The sequence below is a fragment of the Tupaia chinensis genome, unplaced genomic scaffold (genome assembly GCF_000334495.1).
Source record: "Tupaia chinensis unplaced genomic scaffold, TupChi_1.0 Scaffold143705_1, whole genome shotgun sequence".
NCBI lineage: Eukaryota > Metazoa > Chordata > Mammalia > Scandentia > Tupaiidae > Tupaia > Tupaia belangeri.
In genome coordinates, this window is record NW_006203553.1 from 971,564 (window position 1) to 987,723 (window position 16,160).

Genomic DNA, 16,160 nt, shown 5'->3' on the forward strand with positions numbered 1-16,160 from the left:
CCTACAAAATGCCTCTCTCCAAACTCACTGTATGTCCAGGGACACTCCTGCCCACCTTTCTCTTCCGTATCCTCCTGGGCTCAAAGCCCTAGACTCTTCCATTTTCATGGGGACGACGTGTGGGCTCAGAACTGTGGGTGAAGTGTTCAGCTGGCCTTATGCACAGTCCCTATTTGAGGGACTTCAAGGAGGACCTACTTTTAAAAAAAAGCTACCCTCTCCTTAATTCTGCTTAGATCTCTTGGGGACCTTGAAGTTGCCCATTATTCAGTGGAACGCGAATGCGGGAAAGGAGCGTGTGTGCTGAGTCCCCTTACTCTCTGCAAGGGCTTTCTTCCTTCTCTGAAGTCCTAGTGTTCTGGGAGATGTATTTGTTTCTGCTCATGTAGTCACTTGCTCTGTGACTGTGGACCAAAAACTTAGCCCCCCTGGAGGATGTCTAAGAGCAGATCTACCTTGCAGAGGAACATCTGGCTGGGTCTAAGGTCAAGCTCTGACTGGAAGGGCAGAAGGCAAAGTCTCGACATCACCACATCCGGTTCCAGCTCTAACCATGAAGCCACCCTGAGACGCAGCTCTCATCTTGAGTGTCTCTCAGTCCCTGTGTCCGGTGAGAGGACCACTGGGGACAGAGCTCTTCTTTGGGCCCCATTCCACCTGCTTAGCACTGTCCAGAGCAGGGACGTTAATGTGTAACTAACCTACTCTACGCTCCACTTACTTTCAGTACGACTCAGGTACTCTAAACAAGGGTCAGTTCAATGGAATCCACCTGAAGGAATCAGAAGACACTGATGGTTTTAGGCACCAAGGATGTTCTGCTGCCGATATTTTAGCAACACACCTGTCCTTTATTTTTCTAGCAGCAAAAGCATCCTGGGAGGGGGTCATATGACAGACTCCATGCTTCCTCGGTGAATAGTGGTTTAATCAAAATATTTTAAAGAATTAATTGTTTATTTAATTCCATTTGTTATTATTTTTTTAATTTGACCAGAGAGAGAGAGAGAGAAAGGGAAGCGAGAAAGCAAGCCACCAGGTCTGGAAATTGAACCGCAGCTGGCCACATGGGAATTTAGCACCCTAAACCACCACACCACCTGCCGACCCCTGGTTAAAATTTTGTAATTAAAAGATGTAATAAAAAAATATCTTCATTGGCTCCCAGCCACCCTTTAGTTAGGAAGGTAAAACACTGGCAGCAAAGCCCTGAGAAGAGAACAGTGCAGGCTGCAGGAACAGCTGTTGGAGAAGAGAAAACCCCAGCAAACTTCAAACCTCTTGTTCCAACCCTGTTGCCACCACTGGGCCCATCTCAGAGGTGTGTGTAATGCCTGCAAGCCACTAGCTTGGCTCCCAGTATGAAGCATGTACATGACCCCCAGGCCACCAGATATATGCCCGCAGCAGCTGCATCCCAGGGGGGAAAACACCTTGCACTATGTAGGCCAAGCATGTTTTAAAGGAAAAGGTGCTGTTTTCTCTCTTCTCCCATCACACACCTTTGGAAGGAAAACAAAACCCTCTGCCTAGTGATCCTCAAGCTTGAGTGCTACCCAGCTCCAACGCAGGCTGGGAAGACCTCATTGGGTAAGGCTTCCACCACAGGTTGGAGATGAACTCAGCACCTCTCCACCAACAGTCAGCCATTACCCCTCACATTCCCAGACCTTGGGATCCATTCACTCAGGCCCAGGATCCACCCCAGCTGCCCTTGCATGAGAAGTGACTCAGCCTGCTCTGAAATCTCAGGCCTTCCACACACGTGAAGTTCTCTGTCTCCTTTCCCCTTCAGCGCCCACACGCCCTCCTATGCCACATTAGAAAGCATTTTCTCAGCTGCTCCTTTCCCAGATCCAGGCTTTTCCTACCGCGGGGTATTCCACGGTATTTTTGCCCCAGTAGGGCCCTAGTTACCACGGAACCCCTGCTGCCGCCTCCACCATTCCAGCGCATCCGGAACCCTCGCTTGCCTTGCTCCAGGGTGCCCTGACCACGGCTCTTAAGACCAACACGTCAGTGGGAAATGACCTTCTGAGGTCTTTGGTTCAGCCTCCTGCTCCTAGCCAGGTAACTATCCAAATCTGAGCGAGGCGCCCTATCTTCTGATAACCCTGACTCTGTAATCACCGTTAAGCCTTTCTCCTGCCCTGTTTGAGGCCCCAGTTCTCCTCCCACACGTTGTATCCGTGACAAATGACTGATGAGTGTTTTCTTTCTGTCCTTAGCCTTCTCTTCAGCAGAGAAAGTTTCCCCAGAAATAAAACTCTGATTGTTCAACTCCTTCCTTCCCACTTGCCTCCTCTAAGCACCCTCTAAATCAGACCCGAGGCTCCAGAGGGAGTAAGAGCCTTTCTCTCGCAGCTGGTCTGAGTTTTGTCGTCTGGGAGACTGGGCTTAGAACAGCTTGAAGTTAGCACAGAGGCGAATGAAGCTTTAAATCTCCAGCACTTAACAGCTCCTCTGCAGCCGCGGAGGTAACCGCATTTCTTGCTGGCCTCCTCTCATCTCTATATATATCTGTGTAATCTCTGCTCGCTGGAGCCTGACTCCAGCCCGCTGTCTGCCCTGCTCTGGTCGTGCTGAAAGAGGAAAGGTTGGGGAAGAAAAATTAATAGACACAGACCCATAAAAATAACAGGCTCTTGCGCACACCCATGACGAACTAATTAAACAGATGAAACTTGGGGTGGAGAAAGAGACGGGCAGGGGGCTTAGCAGGCTGAGACCGAGGCTCAGTTTCCTTTCCAAAGGGGCTGTGGCTCAGCGGGGAGGGGTTTTCGTGCCTTTTCCGTTCCTTCTGTTCTGGTGGGTTGGATTCCTAGCTGAGGGTTGTTAAATCACTAAGCTCTTTAAAGCGGAGACGGTGCCCTGTATTTCTTCATATCCCCCACAGGATCCTCTGGTGCTGCCGCACCCTAGCGAGAAAAGGAAATTTGATATCGATTGAGGGTTTGTTATGTGCCAGGTACGATGTTAGACACTTCACATCCTGGCCCATTATCCACGCGGTGCGGTTCAGACTTCAGAAATGGGTGCCATCATTGTCCTGTAACCCAGGACACCTATTAGTTAAACGGCCGCTGATTCTGAGGCCAAAACGTAGCTGTCACACCTGACCCTGGCTCTCTCCTTCCTGTTCCCCCTCGGAAGCAGAAGCTTTTGCTATGACAGGGAAGGAAGGAGGGAGGCTGGCGTCTTAGAGATCACTTAAATATCTGGGAAGGTCCAGATAGTCGTGGGCCGGGGAGATGGACAGGTCTCCCGCCCTCTCTCACGGTCTATCCTCTCCTCTGAGCTCAGACGGAAACACCCTAATGAAGGGCAAGCCTCAAGTACTGGGCTGTTGGAAAAGTCATGCCGTGTTTTTCTGTTTTTCTATGCAAAAATGAGCCATGCCTTTCCCGACGATGTGGTATTAGGCCTCATCACACTGCATTGTCCTTACCCTCTAGTTTCTCAGCAATCCGAGAACAGATATTAAGAGAAGGTTCAGGATACAGGTACCTTGCCCAGGGAAGGCACAGCCGGTCGAGCACCCTTGCCCAGCAACTGGCAGCAAGATGGCAGAGCGTGGAAGTGGGTCAGACTGGACCCCCCTCCTGATGCAGCATTTCCTACCTGTGGAAACTGGAGCGTCTTCCTTAACTTCTCTGGGCCAATCTCTCTCTCTCTTTTTTCTTTTTTTAACTAATAGGTTATTTTTTTTTAGTAGTTTTAGGTTTATAGAAAAATCAAACAGAAAGTTCCCTGTGTCCTGTCTCCGATCTCCTCCTGTTTTCCCATGAGCCTTTGCTCATGGCGGTGCACGTTCTATGGGTTTTGAGAAATGTGTGAAGACACGGACCCACATTACAACGCAATGCTGAGTAGTTCCACTGCCCAGAAAAGTCTCCATCCTCCACCTGCCCATTCCTCCCTCCCCCACTCTGATCTTTACTGTCTCTGCAGTTTTGCATTTCCAGAATGTCATACAGTTGAACTCATAAAATTCTGTATGTGACTTTTTCAGATTACTGCTTTTAAAATAATTAATTAATTAATTTTTGTTTTTGCTATAGGGCACATGTGCCTGCCAGAGAGAGAGGGAGAGAAAGAGAGAGAGCAAGAAATCACCCTCCAGGAGGGATGGCCACACCACAATCCCTTTTCCTCCAGTCTCCCTGGGATTTGGGGCATGTATGCACATGCACCAGGCATGATTTTCATGCCACTGGGTCCAGGACTCGAACCAGCTAGCTGGCCATGTGGGATCCAGAGCCCTATCCTCCATGGCATCTACTAGACCCAGATTGACTGCTTTTATTCAGTGATGTGCATTTAAGATTCTTCATGTCTTTTTGTGGCTTCATAGCTCATATCTCTTTATCGCTGACTCTCGTTTTTATTGACGCATCACCTATGTACATTAAAGCCCAGCAGATGTTTACAAAGTGAGCACCCAAATGCAGATATGGAAATGAGCAGCAGCCCAGAACACCAGTGCCCCTGTAATCGCCGCTGTGACTTTTGTCCACATGAACTAACTCAGCAGAGTTCAAGTTTACGTCCGCAGACTCCGACAGCACGCACTCTTCAGCGTCTGGTTTCTTTCCTGCAGCGTTTAGGCTGGCCTGAGAGTAGTCCTCTGCCCATTGTTACGGCATCATATAAATACGCCGCAATTCAGTTTTCCATTCCACTGTCGTCTCAGGTTCGGGGCTACTAACAAAGAACTGCTATGAACGTACTTACATATGTCTTTTGGCAAAGTACTCACATTTCATTTGGGTATAAACCCAAGAGGGAGGTTCTGGGCCACAGGTATCTGTATTTTTAGCTCTAATAAATAGCACCAGTTTACTTATCAAAGTGGTTGTACCTAATTTATATTCCCAAACCACCATGTAGCTAAAATTTAAAATACTGACAACACTAAGTGTTGGCAAGAATGAGAAACTACGGGGATAGAAATGAGGAAGTTGAATACTATTTCAGGCCGGGCTCTTTCTCTTTTTTTTGGAGAGGTTTTTGCTATAGGGCGCGTGTGCTCGCCAGACAGACAGAGAGAGTCAGAGAGACAGAAAGCGAGAAATCACTCCCCAGGGGGGATGGCCACGCCGTAATCCCTTCTCCTTCATTCTCCTCTTGGGATGTTGGGCATGCACGCACACGCACCCGGCGTGAGTTTAAGCCACCGGGTCCAGGACTCAAACCGCAGTCGACTACGTGGGAGTCCAGAGACATAGCCATTACGCTAACTGCTGGTCCCTTCAGGCCAGGCTCTTTGAGAATAACATGGACAGAGACTTGCATAGAGGACTGTACTGGGGAAGGCTCTCTGATGGACACCTGCAGGACAGTGAAGGCAGCAGGACGGAACTCCCAGTGCAACAGGCTCCCGCTGATCCCAGCAGAGCTCAAGAGCTAGCCTGACCTTCAGCACTGTCCTGCCTTGAGGTCAGAGGGCCAGGCCTTCATACCCGATATTGACCGATCACTGGATGTGGGCGGTCCCTGGGGAGGAGTATGGCTGTGATAACACACTCTCTTTGGCTACAGAAGCAATTCCCGGAGAGAAACACAGCTGAGAGCGACACTCCTAGAAGCTCGGGGACTGGGTGCTTGCGTCCTGAGAGGGGATATAGGCCGCGTGCTGTAGCCGCACACAGCCACCATGTCGTATGCTCTGTAGCTAGAGAGCTGCTCTCGTGGAGAGCCTATGGCATTATTAGCTGAGTTCTTTGTCTTCTTCTTACTGGTTTATAGAAGTTCTTTGTTTTGAAGATGAGTCCTTTGATATGAGCAAGACAAAACCATATATTACCTTTTCACTCTTTTTTTAGAAGTTTATTTTCTCCATGAGAAAGACAGAGAGAGAGAGGGATGAGACAGGCATCCTAACAGGGTCTCCATGCCACAATCCACCCCCAGCCTCAGCTGGTCTGGATCACGGGTGTAGACACAAGCCCAATATGCCCGCGGAAGTCCAGGGATACAAACCCACAACCCTCCCATGTGGGTGCAGTTTCTTACTACGTGCCGCCCCCGGCCCACTTTGTCACTCTTTCATGGTGTCTCTCAATGAATGGAATTTCTTCGTTTTAACAAAGATGTTTCTTTTTCTTTGTCAACAGTGTTTTTCACGATCTGTTTGTAAAATCTTTACGTACCCTAAGATTATGAAAATATGCACATATATTATCTTCTAGAAGCTTGTTTTCCATTACATTAATGTCTGTAATCCACCTAGAATTGATTTTTGTGTGTAGCATATGGTAGGAATCCAATTTATTTTTTTCCATTTGGACATCTAATTAATCTATCACCATTTACTGAAAAACTCCTCTTTATTCCATTACATGTCGATGGTACCTCTGTTGTAAGCCGGGCGACTGGGTATTAGTGAGTCATTTTCTCACCCCTCGTGTGCTCTGTTGGCCTGTGTGAATGTCTTTATACCAATTCCACAGTTTCAATTACCGTAACTCTGTCTATCTCCTGCAACTCTCTTCCTCTCCTCGAGATTCTCTTCGCTGTCTGTCACCCTTTCTATTTCCACATAGATTTCACAATCGGCTTGTCAATTTCTTTTCTTTTTTAATTTTTTCTTTTTGGAGAGGTTTTTGCTATAGGGTGCGTGTGCTTGCCAGACAGACAGAGAGAGACAGAGAGACAGAAAGCGAGAAATCACCCCCCAGGGGGGATGGCCATGCCACAATCCCTTCTCCTCCATTCTCCTCTCGGGATCTTGGGCACACACGCACACGCGCCCGGCATGAGTTTAAGCCACCAGGTACGGGACTTGAACCACGGTCGACTACGTGGGAGTACAGCGACATAGCCATTACGCTAACTGCTGGTCCCCAGCTTGTCAATTTCTACAACAAACCAAAAACCCGCTTGTATTTCTGTTGGGACTGTATTAAATCTATTGATCAATTTTGGGAGAGTTGACTGTTTATAGTACGGAGTCTTCCACTCTCTGAGTATGGTATATTTTTACCTCTTCTTTAATTTCCATCAGCAGTGTTTTGTAATTTTCAATTATGAGATCTTATCTATCTTTTGTTAGATTTATTGCTAAATATGACATTTTTATGCTGTTAAAAAAATGGTATGATTTTTAAATTAAATGTATTAACTGTTTTTGCTAGAATATAGAAACACATTTGATTTTTAGCTTTTTTTTTATATTTAGGGACCTTGCTAAACTCACTAATTTTTTTTTTTTTTAAGTTTCTTTGTTTCCTTCATGAGAGTAACTGAGAGCGGCCCCTGACAGGTCTTGCCAGCTGTGATCCTGCCCTTAGCCTTCCAGCCCATGTGGATCACGGGCACGTGTGCACATGGCCTGTGTCAACCTGGGACTGACCCTCCACCTCCTGTGTGGCTAGGTCCTCCCCATATCACACAGCCACCCCTACCACAGGCCCCGGTGCTGCTGGGTTAAAACTCACTTATTACCTCTGAGCTGAGCTGACGATTCTTTCAGACTTCCCATGTATACGGTTATATCATCAATCTATAAGAGATGACAGTTTAATTTCTTCCTTTCCAATTCTTTTATTTATTTCTCCTTATTATCTTTAGAGGTGACGAAACAGGGGCCAGCAGGTAGCGCGGTGGTTAAGGCAGTACATTTCAACATGGCTGCCCACGGTTTGAGTCCTGGCTCTGGTAGCTTGAAAATCATGCCAGGTGTATGTGTGCGCATGCTCAAAATCCCAAAAAGAGAACGGAGGAGAAAGGATTGCGCGTAACCATCCCCCTGGGGGGAGTGATTTCTCACTTTCCTTCTGTCTCTCTCTGTTCTCTCTCAGACGAATACACACACCCTATGACAAAAACCTTTTTAAAAAAAGTTGATGAGGGAACCGGCAGCGTAATGGCTATGTCGCTGGACTCCCACATAGTCGACCGCGGTTTGTGTCCCGGACCCGGTGGCTTAAAAAAAAAAACTCACGCCGGGCGCGTGTGCGTGCGTGCCCAAGATCCCGAGAGGAGAATGGAGGAGAAGGGATTGCGGCGTGACCATCCCCCCTGGGGGGTGTTTTCTCGCTTTCTGTCTCTATGTCTCTCTCTGTCTGTCTGGCGAGCGCACGCGCCCTACAGTGAAAATCTCTCCAAAAAAAAAAAAAGTTGATGAAACAGGTATTTGTGAAGCACTTAATACTGATAAATAGTTCCAGGTTTATTCAATCCATAAATGAATGAATGTATGAACCGTCCACTCCTAGGCAATGAACACACTATTTATCAGTGTATCATTTACTTCTTCTTACGTGTTCTTGTGCTTGGGTAAGGGCGGCCTGGAATGAAATAAAAATAACAGAACATGGACAAGAGATCAGAAACAGACATAGAAGGCCATTCCAGCCCGTCATCTAAGCAAACACTGACTGCGGGCCTACTCAGTGCCAGAATCCATTTTTAGACTCTCTCTCTCTCCCTCGTGGTACTTACATGTAATCAAGTGGAAAAAAAAATCATTTTATTTTCTGATTTGCCTTTGAAGGCAATGAGAGGCCCCACCTCTCTCTCACACACACACACTTTCAGCGTGATCTGAGCATCTTGGGAGTTGGAGGGGCATGAGCCTGTGGCGTCCAAGGGCATTTGGCCTTGAGAGTGGCCTGGCTTTATGTACCTTTTTGACTCCATCCCTCCTTGGAATGTACTGGAATTTCAGTGAGGGCTGACCCCACCTCTACATGGGAGCTCTCTTCTTTTCTGCTTCCAAAACTCCCTTTGGTTCCAGGATAGGCCAGAGTGGTGCCAGAAATGCAGCCCAGTCTGACAAAGCACCCACGGGATAGAGCCCAAGGCCCTGAGGACAGGCCTGGTGGCTACAGGACTAGCAGGTCCAGAGCAGACCTGGGGTGCCCTGCTCAGTGCTCTGACCCAGGAACTCTGGAGGTCCCAGAGATGGAGGGCAGGCCCTGGACAGTGGCAGTGTTCTCCCCACAGTGAGACTCCCTCCTATCCTGACAGCCTGGGCTCGCCCCATCATGGAGTGGCCAGGACAAGCCACTCTCCTGGATGGACCATCAGCCCATAGGTTGTCTCCAGCTCGCTCACAAGGACCTAGAGGGGTGGGAAATAGTCCTGGGGACAGCCTGAGTTGCCCCTAGGACCCTACGAATTTAGAACTCTGCTCATCAAATCGAACCACCCCAACACAGAGATGAAGAAACTAAGACTTGGGAACCAGCAGTTAGCATAATGGCTGTGTCGCTGGACTCCCACATAGTCGACCGCAGTTCGCGTCCCGGACCCGGTGGCTTAAAACTCACACTGGGCGCATGTGCGTGCATGCCCAAGATCCCGGGAGGAGAATAGAGGAGAAGGGATTGCGGCGTGACCATCCCCTCTGGGGGGTGATTTCTCGCTATCTGTTTCTATGTCTCTCTCTGTCTGTCTGGCGAGCGCAAGCACGCTATAGCGAAAAAATCTCTCCAAAAAAAAAAAAAAGAAACTAAGACTCAGAAAGAAACCAGCCTTCCTAAGGCCACACTTTTGTTAAATAGCAAGCTGCTGAGAAACCTTCTGACTCTAAAAGGCGAGCTCACTGGAAGGCGGGGTGACAGGAAGGTAAGCCTGCCTGCTGCCACCGAGGCTCCAGCTCTGCCTGAGGGGCAGAATCCCAGCTCCAGCCAGGCCTCTGCCCTCTCTACTCCCCTCTGTCTCTTCTGCTTTTCCACTGGGTACTTGGAAGTGGGAGGTGTGAAAACTGGAAGTACTTCAGGCCAAGGAGCCCATTGTCCTGATGAAGGGCCGCCTGCCTCGTCTCCCGGGCGGACCTGGTGCTGGCTGTCCAGCCAGGCCGGTCTACAGGCAGCCCTTCCCAACTGGCAGCAGAACGCGGGCACCCCCGCCCGGGCCGCGAGGCCGTCTGTCTGCACTGAAGCATCCGGCTTGAGCTAATGAGCTGTTGGCATGGCTGGGCAATTATTTTCGCTCTTTAAAACCTGCCAAACCCGCGTTTATAGCCATGGAGTTCCCTTACTGACTCAGGCCTGAAATCAAACCCTCTGCCCGAGGGCACTTCCTGCCCCTGTGTCTCCTGCAGCTATGGGCCCGAGGTCGGCAGGAGCTGGACTCAGAGTCCCCCACAGTCCCCGGGAGCAGGGCCCTCGGTGGGGCTCTGTATTGCAGGAAGCCCTGGAGCAGCCCCAGGCCCCTGGACTGGGACAAAGGCCAAGGCCTCTCACTGGCCCTAGAGCGCACGGCGCTGCCCACTGCACGCGGAGGCTCCCAGGCTGGAGTGTCCGGCCGAGCTGCGGTTCCTGGTGACTCTGGCTCCCCCTGGACGCCACTCCAAGCTGCTCCCCCACTCCTCACAACTCGATGCCCTGGCGGCTTTGTCCCCAACAAGTGCTGCTCCCAAGAGAGGAGCTGAGGGCCAGCCAGTGGCACCACGGTAATGGGCCGTCTGCCACATGGTGCCCACGTGGGAGGCCCGGACCCGTGGGCCCACATGTGCCGGGGTCCAGGCCGGCTGAGGCGCAGGGTGGGCCGCTGTGTGCAGACCCTGCTGGGATCGCTGTCTCTCTATCTCTCTGTGTGGCTCTCTCCTAGGAAATACTAGTCAATGAAATTTTTACGGAGAGAGGGAGGCCCTGAGAAACCCATGTACTTAGAGTTCTTTTAGCGAAAGAAACCTCCGGTTGGAGCGGGCCAGCAGGGAGGAGCCGTGATTCCACAGGGCACTCTGCACCGACTGGCTTCGCACGAGTGTTCAAGGTTTCCTTCTTCCATGACCGAGAGAGAGAGACAAGCACAGAGACGAGGAGACAGAGATACAGACACCCCCAACAGGCGGTTGACACCGTGATCCACGCCAGATCACTGCCCAGTGTTCTCGAAGGTCTGAGGACCTGACCCAGAACCTTCCGTCAGTCAGTCCTGCAGAGCGACGTGGTTTACGGCTATGCCACCGTCCGGCCCCACTTCCCACGACTTTCAGAGGTCACTAAACATGACGGCTGTGAAGGCTGCACTGAGCACACGGGTGAGCGGTGTGAGGACAGGACCGTGCGAGGACAGGACCGTGCGAGCCCTGAGCACACTGTGCAGGGCTGCCCGGCCAGCAGGTGCTCCCCATAGGCCACAGCCCCAGCTCGGGCCCTGCTGGGTCCCCCGAAACCTGGCCTGGGCACTGTGCAGTGGCTCTGTGGACTGAAGAAGGCCCCTTCCTGCTTCCCGGACAAAGTTCTCCTCTCCCTCTCTTTAGTCCCGGGCGGTGGCCCCGCTCAGGCACCCACGGGCTACGACCTGACCACGTCATGCCCCGAGTGTGTGATCCATTGGCCCGATCTGTCCTGTCTGTCCTCTTCTCCCCCCCGACCCCATCTCCTTCCAGCTCACTTCCATGAGTCTGTTTTCCTAGTCTCCCTTCACCCTCCTCCTTCCTTCTCTTCCTCACCTCCTCCCCTCCCTCCTCCTCCCCTCTTCTTCCATCCCTCTGCCTCTTAATTCTCTCCCCTCTTCTCTCTCCTCCTGCTTTTCCTCTTCCTGCACAGAGGGCATTTCTCTGCCAACCATTCCTCATCATGGACAGTGCCTAGGGCTGGAGCCAGGGGCTCCCACAGAAGTACCCCTACTTCTCCTCACTGTCTGGGGCAGCCCATGCTTGGCTCCCAGCGGGGGCCTGGGCCCATGGTTCCCATAGCAGCCAGCCTACAATGTCCCCCTTTAAAGAAAGGCTTCAGACGACAGCAAAGGTGGCCCACGCATGTGGCCGTCCGCCCTGGGGCCAGCTTGCTTTCTCCAGGCCTGTCTGTGTATCACGCCTCGCTGGGAACCAGGCCTGGGTGGCTGGAGAGGCAGCTGAGCGCCGAGGCATATCTAGCCTCCGTGAAGAGCGCCAGCCGTGGTCACCCAGGCCTCGCTGTGAGTCACTTTCTGTCTCTGTGACTCAGACAGTCTATTCCAAGCTTCTGTTTGCCCCTTTGAAAAATTAACTTCAATGTCATTACATGACACAGTGCACTTAGCATAGTGCTGGCTCGTGGCGAGCTCTCGATACCAGCGACAATGATGACAGAGGAGGAAGCGGAAGCGGCAGGCGTGGCTCTCTCCCCTGGGCAGTTTTCAATGCAGAAAGGGAAGCTAGACAACAGCTCAAGGTAGGCGAGACAAGCAGCCGCCCTGCCCGGATGAAGAGCTCTGGGACAAGAGAGGGAAACTCGCGCCACGATCCTACCCCAGCCTCTCCCTGCTGGATTCTCACGATTGCTGACAGGCCCCACGCTTGCCCCCTTGTCGTTAGTTGAGGCAACAGCCAAAATAATCTTATTACTGATTGGTTAAGTCAGGGTCTGTGTGGTGGCACAGTAGTAGAACACTATGCTCCGACAGGCTGAGCCCCACGGGAAGGTTCTGGGTTCATATCCAGAGACCTCCCTGAGCACACGGGACATGAGAGTGCCCGTGACCCTGGGCTGGCTGAGAGTCAAGGAGGATCACAGCTGGGAGGGGCTGCTGAGGTGCCTGTATGTATGTGCATCTGTCTGTCTGTTTCTTGCTCAGGGAAATTATTTTAAAAGCAAACATTTTTTAGAAAAAGAGCTGTCAGATTACATCCCACCTCTGTCAGGGCTGTGCCAAAGCCTTAAACGACCAGTGCAGCCTGAATGATCTGGCTCCCATTAGCTCTGTGACCTCATCTCTCGCTAGTCCCCCCGTGGATCACTTATCTGCGACTGCATAACCAATTACCCGAACTTGGGGGCTGAGGACAAGCATGCTTCATCTCACAGTTTCCAGCAGGCGGACGGGTGTGGTCTAGCTGGGCCGCTGGCCTGGCGTCTGCAGGCTGTGGTCACGGTGTCAGCTGGGGCCGTGCTCAGCCAAGGTGAGCCTCCTTCAAGCTCACCCACCTGGTTGCAGGTGGGGTTCAGTGGCTCAGGGGCTGCTGGCAACGGGCCTCCCTGGGGCGCTCCCTATGGGCCTCTCCACGAAAGAGCTCGCCCAAGTCAGGCGACTTCCGCCAGAGCCAGCAAGTGAGCAGACACGAGAGGACAAGCCAGATAGAAAGACACAGCGTCTTTTGGTTGTCTCTGCTCAGAAAGGACACCCCACCCATTTTTACCGTATTCTGTTGGTTGAAAGCAGCTCTCATTTGAGGTCAAAAGCATACCCTGAGACGGGTCCCTGGGAGCCATCCTGGAAGCGGCTTCTGCGTCTGGCCTGGCCCTCACTTCCTTAGCCCACTGGGCACGCTCCTCCCCGAGGCCTTGGCCTCAGCGAGGCCCCACCTGGAAGGCTCTTCCCGAGAGGCTGCTTGCCTCCATCCAGTCTGGGCTCCAATGTCTCTTCCTCACGGAGGCGTTCTTCACCCTCTGTAAAACAACAGCACCCTCTCTTTTGTCCTGCCTTATTTCCCTCCGTCGCGTTTACCGCCCCCCGATACCACGACTCTCTTTCTCCCTCGTGTCTCCCCTTATCGTACAAGCGCACGGGGGCAGGGAATTGTGTCCCCTCGGGTCACGGCTGAGACCCCTGTACCGACACAGCAAGCAGTCTGTGGCAGGTGCCTGATGACTGGTGACTGCTGCTGGCCAGGGCTTTTTCACCTTTCAGTAGGCGACTCTGCAAAAATTATAGTAAGGGGGGCTGGCAGGTGGTGGGTGTGATGGTTAAGGCACTGGACTTCCACATGGCTAACCACGGTTCAAGTCCCAGACCTGGTGACTTGATTTCTCAGTTTCTCTCTCTCTCTCTTTAATTTGACCCTCTGATCAAATTAAAATATAGTAACATTAATAAATAGTTAAATAAAATAATTATTAAAAATTACATATATACGTGTGTATAGATATAGTAAGAAACCACAGCGTACAGACAGAAGGGCAAAGTGACTCTAGGCCCAGAGACAGGGACCCCGAGTCCCACTCTATCTGCCCTACTTCATCCTGACACCTCCTTGTCGAACCCTCCGCTCTCTCAGGGCACTGGGGTGAAGGGCGGGGTGGAAGTCCTCCTCATAGACAGGAGGGCAAATGCTCTCTGCTCCTGCCCCTGAGCACTGGGTCCTGCTGGAAGGCAGCGTGGCCTTGGGCAACAGAAAAGAAGCTGCAGCTCCCCGCTGGCCCTTCACAGCGACCAATGAGCGCACGTGTGGGCCCAGCTCCCACCCAAAACTCAGCCCATTGCTGGCCTCTGCAAAGTGAGAACGCGCTCACAGTCTCCCAGACAGCGCTGCTGAGAAAGACATCAGACGCACTTAGTGGAATCCTCTGCCCTGTGGCTTTGGATCATTAATTCAATCGACAACACCGGGTCCCTGCTCTGGGCGTGTGGGCGCTGTAGAAAGATGCACCCTCCCCTTGTCCCCCAGAAGCACGTGGAGGAGACCGCAGACACTGAGAGGCCTCTCCAGCCTCCTGCTCCAGCGCCTCCAGTGCACAGAAGCTGCCCCCTCCCAAGGCTGCGCAACACACTCCCCAGGACGCCAGAGCAGCGACTTTCCATCAAGCCCCGAAACCATTTTCTGACAAGTCTACCCTTAGTCCTAATCTCCCCCTCTGGCTCCACACGGAATAACTCCACCCCTCTTCCCAATGCTGGCCTCTGAAGGACTTGAAACAGTAATCAGGGCCCGAAGAGTTCTCTGCAGACTTGTGGCCGCTGGTGGGGCCGACCTGCAGCTGCCCCTGGCCATCTGGGACGGGGGAGCCCAGCAGAGCCCGGGTGCCCCATCACATAATTGGCTGTGGCACTGCCAACACCCCGCCCCGGCCGAGGGGCTTCCATGAGTCTTTCCCGAGAGGGTGGAGGGTGCAGACCAGGGTCGGCCCGGGCGCAGTTCTCTGTGGCTCCAAGCTCCCTTCCCAGAGGGCAGCTGGCCTCGGGTACAGGCTTCCCGCTCACTGAGTTGACTTCAGAGCAGCCAGATCCGGGCTCTCTGAGGTGAGCAGGACCCAGCTCAACTGCAGGGGGTGGGGGCGGCAGCAAGGGATGGAGTGGTTTTTGTGTGTTCTTTGTTTCAACAAAACATAGTTGTCCGAGTAATTGCTTGCCTGACGCAATCGGGCCTGCTGGGCCTCCAGGGCGTAAATCTTCCCGAGGAGGGGGCAGCTTTCCGCTCTTTCCTGCAAGGCCAGCCCTGGCCCGGCTCTTTCTCCCAGCCAGCCCAGCAGGTCTTGAAGTCATTAAAGTTTGGGCCACTTGGCCGAGCTGTCACCGCCAGAGCGGCTGCCAGGGCTGTGGGCTGCTTGGCAGGGTCCTGCCGCCTTTTCTGCAGGGGGCTGGGCTAGCCCAGGAGAGAGGAGGGAGGACACAGGGTGGAGAAGAAGGGGGTGGGTGGGAAGAGGGAAGGGGAGACCGCGAGAGCCGTCACTGCTTGCTGGTGAGCTGGGCAGCCTTAGAAAGGGGGGGAAGCATGGGGCACAGTCTCCCCCTCAGAAGGGCCTGACATGGGAGTGACCTGCGGGTCCGTCCACCCTGCACAGCTGTGTGAGGAGCTGTCCCCAGAGACACGGTGGTTCCTGGTTCCAGTTACAGGGAGAGCCAGGCAAGGAAAGGCTCCTTCAGAGCGTCAGAAATGCCTCGTTGGGCTGCCTTCGCCTCACTCCCGCCCACTCCTTTCTCCCCCACGCACTTGTTTTCACTTAGGATGCAAAGAGATAAATAAAAACGCTCGGTGCCCTTCACCCTCCTCCTACTTCCTTCTTTCACGGCCGGTTCCCTGCCCAGCTCCCTCAGATCTGCACAGTACCACTCTCAGTAGCCGGGATAAACGTCCCTCTCTGTCTCCCAGGGCCCAAGGAAGTCGAATCTTGTCATCCTCACGTCCTTGGGGACATCTTGGTGTCTTAGTGAGCAGAGAAGACAGAAGGGGTGTCCCTCAGTTTGTTATGACATCATCATTGTGGGTAGGACAACATCGGGAACCTGCACTCAACATTCACCATGTGACACCCCCAGACTGGCCACTGGGGCCACGTCCTTCCACTGAGGGTTTCCAAAAGCAAAGGCCAATCTGGCCCTGACAGGCCTTCATCCAGGAGCCTGGCCGCGTCCCCACTTCTTCACGGGCCAGCTCTGCGCCCAGGCTGGCCACCTGCAGGCCCCTAGTCCTCTCACAACCACTCCAGCAAAGCATGCCTTTGGGGTGCCTGCAGAGTCGATCCTTCCTACTGTCAGCCTAGGGATATCTGCCTTCCAGTCTTTCC